Raw genomic sequence first — 16138 nt, forward strand, 5'->3', positions numbered from 1 at the left:
TATGGTGATGTGGGCACAAAGGGCGCTCTAAAGGGATGAGCATGTTTTTGCATCGGCAAAATGTCAGGTATATTTCTTTCTCCAGCATCTGCTTTTATATGTACTGCTGTTTTATTTATAGAAGAAAGACTAACATAAACACTGACTCAAATTCTTTCTTGTGTCGAAACATAGCATCAATATTGGAGAGTTGGTTGGTCTCAAGGGGGAAGAACAACTATCAAAAAAAGGGTTTGAAAAGAAAATATTATCAATGGGATATCAAGCTTGTGGTGCACTTGAACTATGGAACTACCCAAGTTTCTTCAGGGACCTCATACCACAAAATTTGGATCGTACCAATCGATCTGACAGGATCGACCTTGCTGCCCTAGACGGTATGAAATTTGGACCCAATTTGTACCATATCAGTAGAGGATCATGATTTTGCACCATGTCAAATTGTTACAAGGGTCCACCAAGAATAATCCAATGCATGAAAATATTTAAAATAACTCATATATTGTGGATCTGCGAGCTCGTCGACCGTGGCATGGGCGCGCCCGAGCTGTCGCATACCTACCACATCAACATGGTGCGATGGGGATTTATACCTATTGATCGAGTAGCAATTTAACAGAAGAGACACAACAAGGTAATCTATTGCTAAGTACACAACAAGGATCATAATTTATTTATGTGTGTTCTATATATTTGTTACCTATCTCCATACACTATTGATAGGCAAATCATAATCATAAATTGAAAAACATGCTTGTAGTACGTTTCAGTTTCTATTTATCCTTACCACCCCTTAGGTGCAGACACCACTTGTAATTAGCCTGTTAGTGTTTCCCTTGGTAGACCTATAGCCTAACTTTTAATGTTAGTGTTTCAGTTTCTATTTACCCTCTGAAATCTATCTTCCGGAGGACCAAGGCCATTAAAGTAGAGGTACCCTTGCTCTGTCTATATCCTACGTTTGGTTACTTAATCGGTGATTGTGTGATCTTGTAGTTATGGTCCAAACTTTTATATGGCACAAAGATGACTATGTTAGTTCCTAAGTTCATATAATGTCACAGATCTTGCTAGACAATTTCATGGTGTGCTATTGTGTTAGTGCTCTATATTCGGACATGTCATGCTCTATAGTGTGTTAGCCAATTTCATATTAGATTACCAACCAGCAACACCACTCACAAAGGTGACTGTGATTGATGCTTCCAGGGCAGTGGCTATCTTCTCAAGATCATAGCTCTGGGTATGCTGTAAAATTCTACAGATTTTGTGCTTGTCCTACAACACTCTACGACAATCAAACATGAGAGAAAATTATACCGTATTTGTCCCAACTACAGTTCTCCTTAAACACTTGCTATATGTTGTATTTTAACTGTGTTATCAGATGGACTCGTGTTCTGACATGGGTTGGAATTTTTTTACCTATGACTGAAGCTACATCAGCCGTGAAGAGGGTGGGTAGCTGACTGAACAAGTGAGGAGGCCATACAACGTGATCCTCTTTGATGAGGTAGACAAGGCCTATGTCGCCATGTTCAACACCCTGCTCTAGGTCCTCAACGACGGCAGGCTGATGGATGGGCAAGACAGGACGGTGGACTTCAGGAACACCATGGTCATCATGACATCGAACCTTGGCGCTTAGCACCTCCTCGCCGGGATGGTGGGAAAGAACTCCATGAAGGTTGCTCGTGATCTGGTCATGCAGGAGGTGCACATCGCAATAACATCCTGAATTGCACTCATTGACTATTATAACTGTCGTTCATCAAGTTATCAACTGAATTGCATATGATTCTTCTGTTTTATAGGTTGTAAATGATCTTAATCCTTCAGGTCAGAACTTACAGAATAAGGAGGATCTTCAGGTTTGGAATATTTTTTTATTAGTATCTGAAGTATATACATGCAACAACCTTAAATTGTGAGAGTGTCTCAAATATGAATTTAAATAGAATCTCAAACTGATTTAATAAGAACTAACACATAAGCTGAAATTTCTGAATGTAACTAGCATATGATGGTTTTGACAGTACAATGGTTGTTTATTACCAGGGAACATTGGTCGATGGCATAAAAGAAGTCGTCTTGTCTCCTGCACATGCTTTGTCCCTTATTGCAGCCGGAGAAGGTATTTTTTTCTTAATGGTTCAATTCTTTGTTTATTTCAGTATTCCGACTATCATAATCTCTACTACTTCATAAGTCTCTAACGTGGCCGTCCACCACAGCTTCACCGTGCCCCCGCTCCCGCGATCCTCGCCCCCGCTCCCGCCCGCCGGTGTGCCGCCACTCCGCATCCAGGCGCAACGCCGGTGTTCCACGGTAACCGCTCCTCTCCTCCTCTCTCTCTCTCTCTCCGCAGACAACCTTTCCTCTCCTCGCCTTGTCTCGTACTGATGGAGGCAACTTGGGCGCGCACACCAGGTGTTCGACGCGATTCCTTGCATTATTTTTCAGCTGTAACGTAGCTGTAACGTACCACAGGATTATGTGGTTTTGGGATTATTTATTTCTCAAGACCAGTTTATTAATTAGTTTCATTTTATTCTTATCAGCATGCTCTCTCTCATGAGACAAGGGGGGCAGGTTGTTGTGCTTGCAAGTATCTGTTGCAGATGTTGTTCATGCCTGTAACGTACCACATCATACTGTTGTGTTTGATGGTATTATAGTGCTATGCTGGACATCTCGCAGTCAATTCGTTTTGATGATGATGTGGAGGATGGAAAAAGTCATGAACTCAAAGTGTACTCTCTGGACCGTATAAGAGCTGTTACAATTAATTTTAGTGACTCTAACAAGCTTGGAGAAGGAGGATTTGGTCCTGTCTATATGGTATACTAACTTTCACTACTGTGAATGGTGTTTGATGTACACATGATTTTATGTTAATATTTGGCTTAATGATAATGAAAATCATGAACCACTACAGGGAACTTTACCTGGGGGAGAAGTAGCTGTGAAGAGGCTTTGTAGGAATTCAGGTCAAGGCCTTGAAGAATTCAAGAATGAGGTCATACTTAATGCAAAGTTCTAGCACCGCAATCTTGTAAGATTACTAGGGTGCTGCATACAGAGGGAAGAGAAGATCCAGGTGTACGAGTACATGCCTAGCAAAAGTCTAGATGCATTCCTCTTCAGTATGTGTCCTTCACTTTTCGCGCATCTCATTTCTCAATATGAACGGACAAATATGTTGATTGGGTTCTGACCACTGTGGTTGAACAGATCCTGAAAAGCAACGGCTTTTAGACTGAAGAAACAGTTTGATATAATCGAAGGCATTGCTAGAGGGCTGCTATATCTCCACCGGGATTCGAGGCCGCGAGTTGTTCACCGTGATCTCAAGGCCAGCAACATTCTCCTGGACGCGGACATGAAACCCAAGATATCAGATTTTGGAATGGCAAGGATGTTTGGAGGGGACCAAAACCAATTCAACACGAATCGGGTCGTCGGTATATTGTATGCACAAACTCAATAGGCCATACAGGAACCACACTACTGTAACTTGGTTATGATACATTGAACTTTATTTTTGCAGTGGCTACATGTCTACTGAATACGCAATGGAAGGTATTTTCTCCATCAAGTCTGACGTCTATGGCTTCGGAGTCCTGATCTTAAGCTTCCACTGTCACGAGGACTCCTTGAACATCGCTGGATATGTAAACACTGGTGGTTACTAAGATAATTAGAGACAAGGGGGCAGGTTGATGTGCTTGCAAGTATCTGTTGCAGATGTGTTCATGCCCGATGCTGATGACCCTTTTTTTCATACTGTTGTGTTTGGATGGTGTACCACCAGTGTTTTACAACAGTTTGGCTTTTGGAATTGCTACTGCTAAAACTTCGTTCCTCTAAGAAGACCTTTTGTTTTTGCATTCCCAGCTGAGGAGCTGAGGGACAGCGAAGTACTTGTATTATTACAAAATCTTTTCTTAGTATAACACATATTTATACATAAGTTATCATGGTATTATAAGTTTCTGTTGCAACGCACGGGCACTTACCTAGTATATATATATATGATGAGACTCCAAGTGTGTGCGCGTATATATTGCTGTTAATTGGGGTTTTTTGCCTTTATTTAAAAAAGAGAGGAGAAAGGGGTCTGCCGGGCTGGGCCGCTACAAGGCCTTACAGCCGAGCAACCCAGCCGGGAAAGACAAAACCCTAGACCAAGGTGTCGTATCTTGGGAGAGGCAAGGAAGAGAGGACAGGGCTGGGCAGCGAAGGCGGCTCTGAACGGCCTCTCCGTTTTCAGTGGCTGCTCGGCCGAAGCTTTCGTCCTCTCCATGCGCGACCACCTCCTGCTCGGCTCCTTATAATGAGAGTTCGATCTCCTGGTTTGGGATTTTATATACGCAATATTCCTTCTCCTCTCTCCCTGTTCACTGCTCCAGTTGTGTCGGGGACCATAATTAGGGGTACCCTCAAGACGCCTAATTCTCAGCTGGTAACCCCCATCAGCATAAAGCTGCAAAGGCCTGATGGGTACGATTAAGTCAGGGATCAGTCCACACGAGTGACTCGATCACGCTTCACCCGAACCTAGCCTCGGCCAAGGGCAGCCGACCTCGAGAGACTTCCGTCTCGCCCGAGGCCCCCCTTTTTACGGCGGACACATCACCGGCTCGCCCGAGGCCTTGGCTTCGCTCAGAAGCAACCCTGACTAAATCGCCACACCGACTGACCAAGTTGCAGGAGCATTTAACGCAAAGGTGGCCTGACACCTTTATCCTGACACGCGCCCCCCCCGGCAGAGCCGAAGTGACCGCTGTCACTCCACCGCTCCTCTGACCGGTCTGACAGAAGGACAGCGCCGCCTGCGCCACTCCGACTGCGGTGCCACTCGACAGAGTGAGTCTGACAGGCAGTCAGGCCTTGCCAAAGGCGCCACGGCGAACTCCGCTCTGCCCGACCCCAGGGCTCGGACTCGGGCTAAGACCCGGAAGACGGCGAACTCCGCTACGCCCGACCCTAGGGCTCGGACTCGGGCTAAGACCCGGAAGACGGCGAACTCCGCTCCGCCCGACCCCAGGGCTCGGACTCGGGCTAAGACCCGGAAGACGACGAACTCCGCTCCGCCCGACCCCAGGGCTCGGACTCGGGCTAAGACCCGGAAGACGACGAAACTCCGCCTCGCCCGACCCCAGGGCTCGGACTCCGCCCTGGCCTCGGCCGAACGACTTCCGCCTCGCCCGACCCCATGGCTCGGGCTCGGCCTCGGCAACAGAGGACAGACTCAACCTCGGCTTCATAGGAGCCCCCACGTCACCCTACCTAGGGCACAGACCCGCCACGTCGACAGGAAGCGCCATCATCGTCCTACCCCGAATCGACTCGGGTCACGGAGAACAAGACCGGCATCCCATCCGGCCAGCTCCACCGGATGGGCAATGATGGCGCTCCACAAGCTCTGTGACGACGGCGGCCCCCAGCTCTCTTACGGAAGCAGGGCGACGTCAGCAGGGACTCGACCGCTCCAACAGCTGTCCCTCCGCCAGGCTCCGTCGCACCTCCGACAGCCACGACATCACGCCAGCAAGGTGCCAAGACCTCTCCGGCTGCCACATTGGCATGTACCTAGGGCGCTAGCTCTCCCTCCGCTAGACACGTAGCACTCTGCTACACCCCCCATTGTACACCTGGATCCTCTCCTTACGACTATAAAAGGGAGGACCAGGGCCTTCTTAGAGAAGGTTGGCCGCGCGGGACCGAGGACGGGACAGGCGCTCTCTTGGGGCCGCTCGCTTCCCTCACCCGCGTGGACGCTTGTAACCCCCCTACTGCAAGCGCACCTGACCTGGGCGCGGGACGAACACGAAGGCCGCGGGACTTCCACCTCTCTCACGCTCGACTCCGGCCACCTCGCCTCTCCCCCCTCCGCACTCGTCCACGCGCTCGACCCATCTGGGCTGGGGCACGCAGCACACTCACTCGTCGGCTTAGGGACCCCCCTGTCTCGAAACGCCGACAGTTGGCGCGCCAGGTAGGGGCCTGCTGCGTGCTGACGAACAGCTCCCCGTCAAGCTCCAGATGGGCAGTCTCCAGCAACCTCTCCGGCCCGGGGCGGTGCTTCATTTCGGGACTCTTGAGTTCATGTCCTTCGACGGCAGCTACGACATGATACTTCTTCCACCACCGCGCGACAACGACAATGGCGGCCGACAGCCCGCCCGCCGGCGGCGGAATCGACGACATCTTCCCCGCGTGGTGGAAGAGCAACATTCGAGCTCGCTCCGTTCTCTCCCCCGCCAACGGAGGAGGAGGTGGGGCCGTCAAGGCCAGGCGAGAGGCCGCGCTTCGTTGGCCGTCGAGCGAATCAACGCCCCCGACGCCCCGACGGAAGGCACGCCGGACGTCGACCTCGCGTTCAAGACGGAGGCAAGCGCTGTCCCCCCGCGGCACGCTGACCCCGAACAAGAAGACGACGCCAGCGCGCTCGCGGAAAGCCTGCAGGACGTCGCCCTCGTACCTGAGATGACGGTGCAACCAGTCCCCGATGTGACTACGTCGCTCCTCGTCGACCAAAAGGTACCAACTAACTCCCATCTTGCGTCATTTCGACTCGGCCTCAACCCGCCAAACGACCTCGTTTTGGCGGGCGCTCTCATTGAGGCGAGTGCAACCCCACTGGGGTTTCGTATGCGGTCGCCTTGGGACCGGCTGACGGACGTCTCGACCTACGGGCCCTCTGGGTCCGAGGAAGATGACGATCTCAGCATCTGTTGGGATTTCTCCGGACTTGGCAACCCCAGTGCCGTGCGGGACTTCATGACCGCATGTGACTACTGCCTCTCCGACTGTTCCGACGGAAGCCGCAGCCTTGGCGACGAGAGCTGCGGCCCATGCCGCGAATGTTTCCACATCGAGCTAGGGGATCCCTCCGAAGGCAACCATCTCGGCATGCCGGAGGACGGTGATCTTCCTAGGCCGGTGCCTCGCGCCGACATCCCATGGGAGCTAGCTGTGGTCCCCGCTCCGGCGGGGGGTTACGACCCACAACTCGAGCAAGTCCGCGAGGCGCAGGCCAGGCTCAACGAGGGAACAAGAGCGCTTGAGCCGATCCGTCGGGACGTCGGACAGGCATGGGCGGGCCAACCCCTGGCCGGAGAAATACGTCACCTGCCCCAAGGTCTCCAGCACCGCGTCGCCAACGATGTCAGGGTCAGGCCGCCGCCCGCATCCAGCGGGGTTGGTCAGAACCTGACAGCCGCAACGATGCTCCTCCGCGCGATGCCGGAGCCATCAACCACCGAGGGTCGGCGAATCCAGGGAGAGCTCAAGAATCTCCTGGAAGGCGCTGCGGCCCGACGGGCCGAAAGCACTGCCTCCCGAAGGCAGGGATATCCCTCGGAACCTCATGCCGCGACTTCCCGATTCATGCGGGAAGCCTCGGTCTACACCGGGCGCACGCGCAACACCGCGCCTGCGGCCCCGGGCCACCTCGGCAACGAGCACCATCGACGCGACCGTCGGGCCCACCTCGACGAAAGGGTGCGCCGAGGCTACCACCCCAGGCGTGGGGGGCGCTACGACAGCGGGGGGGATCGGAGTCCCTCGCTCGAACCACCCGGTCCGCAGGCCTTCAGTCGGGCCATCCGACGGGCGCCATTCCCGACCCGGTTCCGACCCCCGACTACTATCACGAAGTACTCGGGGGAAACGAGACCGGAACTGTGGCTCGCGGACTACCGCCTTGCCTGCCAACTGGGTGGGACGGACGACGACAACCTCATCATCCGTAACCTCCCGCTGTTCCTCTCCGACACTGCTCGCGCCTGGTTGGAGCACCTGCCTCCGGGGCAGATCTCCAACTGGGACGACTTGGTCCAGGCCTTCGTTGGCAATTTCCAGGGCACATACGTGCGCCCCGGGAATTCCTGGGACCTTCGAAGCTGCCGGCAACAGCCGAGGGAGTCGCTCCGGGACTACATCCGGCGATTCTCGAAGCAGCGCACCGAGCTGCCCAACATCACCGACTCGGATGTCATCGGCGCGTTCCTCGCCGGCACCACTTGCCGCGAGCTGGTGAGCAAGCTGGGTCGCAAGACCCCCACCAGGGCGAGCGAGCTGATGGACATCGCCACCAAGTTCGCCTCTGGCCAAGAGGCGGTCGAGGCTATCTTCCGAAAGGACAAGCAGCCCCAGGGCCGCCCATCGGAAGAGGCTCCCGAGGCGTCTGCTCCGCGCGGCGCCAAGAAGAAAGGCAAGAAGAAGTCGCAATCGAAACGCGACGCTGCTGACGCGGACCTTGTCGCCGCCGCCGAGTACAAGAACCCTCGGAAGCCCCCCGGAGGTGCAAACCTCTTCGACAAGATGCTCAAGGAGCCGTGCCCCTACCATCAGGGGCCCGTCAAGCACACCCTCGAGGAGTGCGTTATGCTTCGGCGTCACTTCCACAGGGCCGGGCCACCCGCCGAGGGTGGCAGGGCCCGCGACGACGACAAGAACGAAGATCACCAAGCAGGAGAATTCCCCGAGGTCCGCGACTGCTTCATGATCTATGGAGGGCATGCGGCGAATGCCTCGGCTCGGCATCGCAAGCAAGAGCGCCGGGAGGTCTGCTCGGTGAAGGTGGCGGCGCCAGTCTACCTAGACTGGTCCGACAAGCCCATCACCTTCGACCAGGCCGACCACCCCGACCATGTGCCGAGCCCGGGGAAATACCCGCTCGTCGTCGACCCCGTTGTCGGCAATGTCAGGCTCACCAAGGTCCTGATGGATGGGGGCAGCTGCCTCAACATCATCTACGCCGAGACCCTCAAGCTCCTGCGCGTCGATCTATCCTCCGTCCGAGCAGGCGCTGCGCCCTTCCACGGGATCATCCCTGGGAAGCGCGTCCAGCCCCTCGGGCGACTCGACCTCCCCGTCTGCTTCGGGACGCCCTCCAACTTCCGAAGGGAGACCCTGACGTTCGAGGTGGTCGGGTTCCGAGGAACCTACCACGCCGTACTAGGGAGGCCATGCTACGCGAAGTTCATGGCCGTCCCCAACTACACCTACCTGAAGCTCAAGATGCCGGGCCCCAACGGGGTCATCACCGTCGGCCCCACGTACAAACACGCGTTCGAATGCGACGTGGAGTGCGTGGAGTACGCCGAGGCCCTCGCCGAGTCCGAGGCCCTCATCGCCGACCTGGAGAACCTCTCCAAGGAAGTGCCAGACGTGAAGCACCATGCAGGCAACTTCGAGCCAGCGGAGACGGTCAAGGCCGTCCCTCTTGACCCCAGTGGCGACACCACCAAGCAGATCCGGATCGGTTCCGGGCTCGACCCCAAATAGGAAGCAGTGCTCGTCGACTTTCTCCGCGCAAACGCCGACGTCTTTGCGTGGAGTCCCTCGGACATGCCCGGCATACCGAGGGAGGTCGCCGAGCACTCGCTGGATATTCGGGCCGGAGCCCGACCCGTCAGGCAGCCTCTGCGCCGATTCGACGAGGAGAAGCGTAGAGTGATTGGCGAAGAGATCCACAAGCTAATGGCAGCAGGGTTCATCAAAGAGGTATTCCATCCCGAATGGCTTGCCAACCTTGTGCTTGTGAGGAAGAAAGGGGGGAAATGGCGGATGTGTGTAGACTACACTGGTCTCAACAAAGCATGTCCGAAGGTTCCCTTTTCCCTACCCTCTGCCTCGCATCGATCAAATCGTGGATTCCACCGCTGGGTGCGAAACCCTGTCCTTCCTCGATGCCTACTCAGGGTATCACCAGATCCGGATGAAAGAGTCCGACCAGCTCGCGACTTCTTTCATCACGCCGTTCGGCATGTACTGCTACGTCACCATGCCGTTCGGTTTGAGGAATGCGGGCGCGACGTACCAGCGGTGCATGAACCATGTGTTCGGCGAACACATCGGTCGCACAGTCGAGGCCTACGTCGATGACATCGTAGTCAAGACAAGGAAGGCTTCCGACCTCCTCTCCGACCTTGAAGTGACATTCCGATGTCTCAAGGCGAAAGGAGTCAAGCTCAATCCTGAGAAGTGTGTCTTCGGGGTGCCCCGAGGCATGCTCCTAGGGTTCATCGTCTCCGAGCGAGGCATCGAAGCCAACCCGGAGAAGATCGCGGCCATCACCAGCATGGGACCCATCAAGGACTTAAAAGGTGTACAGAGAGTCATGGGATGCCTCGCGGCCCTGAGCCGCTTCATCTCGCGCCTCGGCGAAAGAGGTCTGCCTCTGTACCGCCTCTTAAGGAAGGCCGAGTGTTTCGCTTGGACCCCTGAGGCCGAGGAAGCCCTCGGCAACCTGAAGGCGCTCCTTACAAAGGCGCCTGTCTTGGTGCCCCCGGCGGATGGAGAAGCCCTCTTGGTCTACGTCGCCGCGACCACTCAGGTGGTTAGCGCCGCGATCGTGGTCGAGAGGCAAGAGGAAGGGCATGCATTGCCCGTTCAGAGGCCGGTCTACTTCGTCAGCGAAGTGCTGTCCGAGACCAAGATCCGCTACCCACAAGTTCAAAAGCTGTTGTATGCTGTGATCCTGACAAGGCGGAAGCTGCGACACTACTTCGAGTCTCACCCGGTAACTGTGGTGTCATCCTTCCCCCTAGGGGAGATCATCCAGTGCCGAGAAGCCTCGGGCAGGATCGCAAAGTGGGCGGTGGAAATCATGGGCGAAACGATCTCGTTCGCCCCTCGGAAGGCCATCAAGTCCCAGGTGTTGGCGGACTTCGTGGCCGAATGGGTCGACACCCAGTTGCCGACGGCTCCGATCCAACCGGAGCTCTGGACCATGTTTTTCGACGGGTCGCTGATGAAGACAGGAGCCGGCGCGGGCCTGCTCTTCATTCGCCCCTCGGGAAGCACTTGCGCTACGTGCTGCGCCTCCATTTCCCGGCGTCCAACAATGTGGCCGAATACGAAGCTCTGGTCAACGGGTTGCGGATCGCCATCGAGCTAGGGGTCAGACGCCTCGACGCCCGCGGTGATTCGCAGCTCGTCATCGACCAAGTCATGAAGAACTCCCACCGCCGCGACCCGAAGATGGAGGCCTACTGCGACGAGGTTCGGCGCCTGGAAGACAAGTTCTTCGGACTCGAGCTCAACCACATCGCTCGGCGCTACAACGAAACCGCAGACGAGCTGGCTAAAATAGCCTCGGGGCGAACGACGGTCCCCCCGGACGTCTTCTCCCGGGATCTGCATCAACCCTCTGTCAAGATCGACGACGCGCCCGAGCCCGAAGTACCCTCGGCTCAGCCCGAGGTACCCTCGGCTCGGCCCGAGGCACCCTCGGCACAGCCCGAGGTACCCTCGGCCCCCGAGGGCGAGGCACTGGACGTCGAGGAAGAGCAGAGCGGGGCCACGCCAGATCGAGATTGGCAGGCCCCGTACCTGCAGTATCTTCGCCGAGGAGAGCTACCCCCCGACCAAGTCGAGGCTCGGCGGGTAGCGCGACGCGCCAAGTCGTTCGCCTTGCTGGGCGATGAAGAGGAGCTCTACCATCGCAGCCCCTCGGGCATCCTCCAGCGATGCATCTCCATCGCCGAAGGTCGGGAACTGCTGCAAGAAATACACTCGGGGGCTTGCGGCCATCACGCAGCACCCCGAGCCCTTGTCGGGAATGCTTTCCGACAAGGCTTCTACTGGCCAACGGCGGTGGCTGACGCCACTAGAATTGTCCACACCTGCGAAGGGTGCCAATTCTATGCGAAGCAGACCCACTTGCCCGCTCAGGCTCTGCAGACAATACCCATCACCTGGCCCTTCGCTGTATGGGGTCTGGACCTCGTCGGTCCCTTGCAGAAGGCGCCCGGGGGCTACACGCACCTGCTGGTCGCCATCGACAAATTCTCCAAGTGGATCGAGGTCCGACCTCTGAACAGCATCAGGTCCGAGCAGGCGGTGGCGTTCTTCACCAACATCATCCATCGCTTCGGGGTCCCGAACTCCATCATCACCGACAACGGTACCCAGTTCACCGGCAAAAAATTCTTGGATTTTTGCGAAGATCACCATATCCGGGTGGACTGGGCCGCCGTGGCTCATCCCATGTCGAATGGGCAAGTAGAGCGTGCCAACGGCATGATTCTACAAGGGCTCAAGCCTCGGATCTACAACGACCTCAATAAGTTCGGCAAGCGGTGGATGAAGGAACTCCCCTCGGTGGTCTGGAGCCTAAGGACGACGCCAAGTCGTGCCACGGGTTTCACGCCGTTTTTCCTGGTCTACGGGGCCGAAGCTATCTTGCCCACTGACCTAGAATACGGCTCCCCGAGGACGAGGGCCTACACCGATCAAAGCAACCAAGCTAGCCGAGAGGAATCGCTGGACCAGCTGGAGGAGGCTCGGGACAGGGCCTTACTACACTCGGCGCGGTACCAGCAGTCCCTGCGACGCTACCACGCCCGAGGGGTCCGGTCACAAGACCTCCAGGTGGGCGATCTGGTGCTTCGGCTGCGGCAAGATGCCCGAGGAAGGCACAAGCTCACGCCCCCCTGGGAAGGGCCATTCGTCATCGCCAAAGTTCTGAAGCCCAGAACATACAAGCTGGCCAACAATCAAGGCGAGATCTACGGCAACGCTTGGAACATCAAACAGCTACGTCGCTTCTACCCTTAAGATGTTTCCAAGTTGTCCATATACCTCGCACCTGCGCAAAGTTTAGTCGTCAAGGAAGGGTCGGCCTAGCCTCGGCAAAGCCCGACCCTCCCTCGGGGGCTAAAAGGGGGGAGACCCCCTCTGCGTCGAATTTTTCCTCGAAAAAGGATCTCTTTTTAGCAGGATTTCTTTCGTGCCTCTTGACTACTTCGGAAAGCGGATCCTGGAAACGACGGAGTACACGTAAGCAGCCAAGGCTGACCGAGCCGAGGGACTCCTACGCCTCTGGGATACGGATACCTCACTCATCACCTTCTGCGATAAGTAACTCGCGCTCGGATAAAGCGACTCCGTGGACCGAACAAGTCTTCACGTTCGGAAGCTCTCCTGCCGAAGCAGTCCTTCAAGCTTTCTCGACTAAGTCGGGGACAGGGCCTCATGGACGGGTGAAAGTACGCGTAAGCGGCAAGGCCGACCGAGCCGAGGGATTCCCACGCCTCTGGGATACGGATACCTCACTCGTCCCTTCCGCGAGAAGCAACTCTCGCTCGCACAAACATCCCTATTACCGACAGAGAGTCCAGATGCTCGAAACAAGAGGAAAAAAGACGCAGCTTCGCAAGCACGGCGAGGGTGTGTTTTCTGGCCTCGACGGCCGCAGAAGGCACACGCTACAAGACGATCTGATCCTGCAGGCTCGGGTCTTCACGCTGAAGGGAGCCGTAGCACCCTCGGCATCGACGGCGTCTTCAGCAAAGTCCAACCCAGCCTCGGACGGCGACGCGGTCCAGGGACTCCTCCGGGAAACAGGCCCGAGCAGGCGGCTCGGCCGGTTACCCCTGGGGCCTCGGCCAGCCGGCTTCCAAGGGCGCCAGCCCGACCCGAGGCCTCGGCTGATCGACTTTGGCGTCGGCTCTGCTGACGAACGACACGGCTAGGCTCCGGCCAACCAGGTTCCCATTCTCGAGCCAACTCCGCCTCTGTTCATACTGATATCGCTACCCCTGGCCTCGGCTCATCGAAGGGCGGCCGAGGGGTCTCTTTAACTAAGCTAGAGGAGCCCCAGACAACAAGGCCGAACGGGCCGAGGGATTCCTACGCCTCCGGGATACGGATACCTCACTCGTCACCTTGACACGGGGCGACTCATGCTTGGCAAAGCGGTTCAGATAATCAACAGGCGAGACTTAGTGCTCGAAAATGAGGAAAAAACACGGCTCCGTGCCGAAATTACATACATGTTCAGGCCCCGACAGCCACAATGAACAAAAACACTGGCATTCGAAGTGCCATTACAAACGGAACTCCGGTTCCCCTCCGCAGGAACGAACAACCCCACTCCGAGGGGGAAGGCCTGCGGAGTAACAGAAGAACGATGAGCGGCTCGCTGCCGCCCGTTCCAACCACGACGACAACCACCCCCACCCTAGGCAGCGAAGCGGCTTAGGCAGCAGCTTCGGGGCAGGTGTCACGACAGGAGGGCTCTCCCCCGCTGAGGACGAGAACCAGCCATTCAGGCAGGGAGACGGAGACCCAGGGCCACTGGCGCCCTAGCTATCCCGACATGGCTGGAGGAAGTCTCCGTGGGACTCGAGGACGCCATCCTCCCCCAGGCGCGGGGGGAAGAAAAAGGCAGCCGACCCACGCGGGGGCAGCCCCCCCGACTCGCCTCATCTTCCATCTTGGCCTGGATGACGAAAATCCTTGAGGCCGAGGGAGGCGTAGAGGCCACGGCCTGGCCCGCTTTCCCCACCGTCGAACTGGAGGTCACCATCTTGGGTGACCGCCGGTGGCAGGGTGTGGCCAGGCTGCGTGATGAAAATCCTTGAAGCCGAACGATGGCTGAGAGGTACCAACTCCCATGGAGTTGCGTTCCTCCAACGAGGAGGCGGAAAGGCGGCGGATACCCCCCATCCGGGGGCTTAGAAGATGGAAAGACACGACGCATAAGGGAGGAAGAAGACATGGTTGCCTTCTGAAAGGAGTCTCCCTCCTTTTAAAGGCAACTCTCCCTACGTGCGCCCCCAGACGCCGCGGGCTAAGTCTTCTCCAACACGCTCCAAGGCCCTCCCCTGCGACTCGGGGGCTGGGTCCCGCATGTCATGCAAACCGGCTCAGGGCAGAAGAAGCCAAACCGCCGCGCATGGTGCGCACGACCGCCCAGCGGTTACAAGCGACCCCCCACTTTTGCCCAGACCAACGGGCGGAAGGGGCGGGCAGCCATGCAGGCGGCATGCAACCGCGCCAGGTGGATGCGCTTCTCCGACTTCTGACACGCCAGCTTGGAAGCCCAGGCCCACGCGTCAAGCAATCGGCGCGCCAGTTGCTGCATGCAAGCAACCGCACCGCCACTCGTGCCACCGTCGCGCCTCTTTGGTTGCGGAGCCTATGCCGCGACTCGAGGCGACCCAGCAGCGCCAGCCTGGCGCGTCGGTCAAAGCGACCGAAAGTGGGCCGGCAGTAATGGCGGTGGCAGGCGGGCGGGCGCAGCAGTCACGTCGTCAGCCAGGCTCACGTCTCATCCTGGGACAACAAGAGAGCCTCCTCTCACGGCGTGAAGACGGTGCACCCGTGACCCGTTCCTCGAACGGATCACGCACGCGCAACGGCCGCCCCGCCAACTACACGCCCCGTCGCATTAACTCCGCGGCGGGACACGCGACGCCTCTGGCGGGAGAAGCGCGCGACGCTTCGCCTTCGCCGTAATAACCGCGTCAAAAAGAGGTACGCCACGTCATTCGATTTCGCATCCTTTTCCTTTTTCCTCTTTCTCCATCTCTTGCAACAGGGACCGGGAAAGGGGGATACCCCGAAAAGGACCCTTCTCCGCGAAGGAACCGGGCTCCGAGCCCCCCCCCTACTGATCAGGGGTTCGAAGACTGGCCCTCCGAAGGGTTCAACAGTCGCCTCAGATCGCGTGGGCCCGACACCCACTACTGGTCAGGGGTTCGAAGGCCAGCCCCCCGAAGGGTTCCATGGCCGACTCAGGCTACTCGGGCTCCGCGCCCATTATTGATTAGGGGTTCGAAGGCTGGCCCCCGAAGGGTTCACAGTCGCCTCAGACACCGAGCGAGGGATGACCAGGGGTACGTTCGATACATAACCGAGGCTCGGGCTGCGCTCCCGAGGTACCCTAGGACATTTCCGAGACCAGCGGGAACGATCTTGTAACGGAATCCCATCGGAGGGAGGCATCGAGCCCTCGGACCCCGTCGCCAGGGGACCGGGTCCGGCAAATCACCCGCAGGTACTTTTGGGCGTGCCTCTGGGCCCCTAGCCGACCCCCAACGAACGGGGCACAGACGTCCACTCGGATTACCCGCTTGCAGCTCACCGGAGACACCATGTTCGGTGCCCATCGAGGGTAACATGGCGCACTCCCCCCCTCCTCCTTGCGGAAAGGCGACGCAGGGGCGTATGTAAAAAGTCGAGTCTGTCCCTGATCGTCCTCTCGCCCTGTGCAGAGGCTCGGGGGCTGCTCTCGCAAAAACCGGCTCCGGCCAAACCGTTGACAGCGTCAACATACCAGCCCGAGAGCTTGGGCCCCGACCGTGCACCCGGGCTACGGCCAGTTCGCATGAGGGAA

General features: G+C 57.2%; 1 pseudogene; it reads left to right on the plus strand.

Annotated features, from left to right (window-relative positions):
- The first annotated feature begins 2657 nt into the window (after window positions 1-2657).
- LOC103636500 (G-type lectin S-receptor-like serine/threonine-protein kinase B120) lies at window positions 2658-3695 on the plus strand (annotated as a pseudogene).
- The last annotated feature ends 12443 nt before the right edge of the window (window positions 3696-16138 follow it).

Source organism: Zea mays, chromosome 8, assembly GCF_902167145.1.
Source record: "Zea mays cultivar B73 chromosome 8, Zm-B73-REFERENCE-NAM-5.0, whole genome shotgun sequence".
In the NCBI taxonomy this organism is placed as follows: Eukaryota; Viridiplantae; Streptophyta; class Magnoliopsida; order Poales; family Poaceae; genus Zea; species Zea mays.